General features: G+C 49.7%; 1 non-coding gene across 1 annotated transcript; it reads left to right on the plus strand.

The window, feature by feature from the left end:
• Positions 1-1,309: 1,309 nt before the first annotated feature.
• Positions 1,310-1,383, plus strand: Trnag-ccc (transfer RNA glycine (anticodon CCC)). The gene has a single exon. It is a non-coding gene; the product is annotated as a tRNA-Gly (tRNA).
• Positions 1,384-1,661: the final 278 nt, after the last annotated feature.

Below are 1,661 nucleotides of genomic sequence, written 5' to 3' on the forward strand. Positions count from 1 at the left end.
TGTGAAGTGGTGTCTCGAAGGGGGTTTGACATGCAGTTCCCTAATGATAAGTTACATCAAGCATCCTTCCACATGCTTTTTGGTCATTTGTGTATCTTCTTCAGTGAAATGACTATTCCAGTCCTTGCCCACTGATTAATTGAGGTGTTGGGATTTTTTATTATTATTATTTGAATGGCAGGAGTACCGTTTTTAGAAGAGGAAAGCTAATCTGTATCCTCCCAACACATATCCACCCACACACTCCAGAGTCAGAGTACAAGGGCAGATCCCAGAAAAATATGAAGCAAGGAAATGGTAGAGCCGTGCAGAGAATTGTTGGAAATCAGTCATTGGAGTCAGGAGAGCAGGCTGCACCCCAACCAGCCGTCATATGCACTGGGACTCGACTTCCAGGAGCAGCAATAAGATAAGTCGCCTCAGGTGAAGCAGCTCAAACAGAGAGACAACTTGGCTCAGCACCCTGGGAGAGTATAGGACTTGGTCTTTGCACAGCTGTCGAGCTCACCTGGCAGAGAAGCTGAACAAGCTGGGCCTTCTCCCCCGACCCAATGTCAAGGCAATGAGGTAGCCAGAGACCAGGAGTGTCTGGGCCTCAGATGGAGAGGTCAGTAGCAAGACTGAGGCCTTCCCTTGTGTTTAGTACTCTAATCAGGTCTTTGGGTCATGCATCCAGCACAGCACCTGGAATACCAAAGGGGGTTCAATAAACACTGCCTGGCCCTGAGTGAAACCTGGGAACAGCCCACAGGAAGTGGATTCTTTCCCTTTACAAGGGAACTCAAGGCCCCCGCCTCCCTGAGGATCTGGCCCATCTGAGGAGACTTTGCATCTGTATTAGTTTGCTAAGGCTTCCACAACAAAATACCCCAACCTGGGTGACTTAACACCACAAATTTATTGCCCACAGCTGGAAGCTGGAAAACCAAGATCAAGTTTGTATGGCTGGTTCCTTTTAAAGGGTTCTGAGGGAGAAATCTGTTCCAGGCCTGTCGCCTAACCTCTGGCGGATGGTGTTCTTTGGTGTTCCTGGGCTTCGCCTGCATCACCCTGGCTTCATGTCACATGGCATCCTCCATACGTCCCTGTGTCTTCACGTACCCATCTTGCTCTGCGACACCAGTCATATCCAACCCCAGTATGGCCTCATCTTGACTTAACTAACGACCTCTGTGATTATCTTTCACAAGCACACACACACACACACACACACACACACACACACACAGCAATCCAGGGACACAGGTGGCAAAAATAGCCTGGGCTCAGAACGTCCAGGAGATGGAGGTACAAATTCCTGCCCCCAGGCTGGGGATGTAGCTCAGTTGGTAGAGTGCTTGCCTCCCATGCACAAGGCCCTGGGTTCAATCCCCAGCACCACAGGGGAAAAACAAAACCCTGCTCCCTCCTCGGCAGCTGTCTGGCTATGGGCGCGTTCCTTGGCCTCCTCACCTTCATTTCTTCATCTGTGAACAGCAAGAACACCCATTTCAAGGGGTTCCCACGAGGACTGAACTGGAACCGATCTGTTCCCTTACGTAAGGTGTCTGGCAGGAGGAGCTCAGTGAACATAAATAGTAACTCTCTGTCCCTTGATTTAATCAAGAAATTCTGCCTAGTATGGAATGTAGGGACAGAAATGGGACAAACCCAAATGAGCC

Source organism: Sciurus carolinensis, chromosome 3 (assembly GCF_902686445.1).
Source record: "Sciurus carolinensis chromosome 3, mSciCar1.2, whole genome shotgun sequence".
NCBI classification, from domain to species: Eukaryota; Metazoa; Chordata; class Mammalia; order Rodentia; family Sciuridae; genus Sciurus; species Sciurus carolinensis.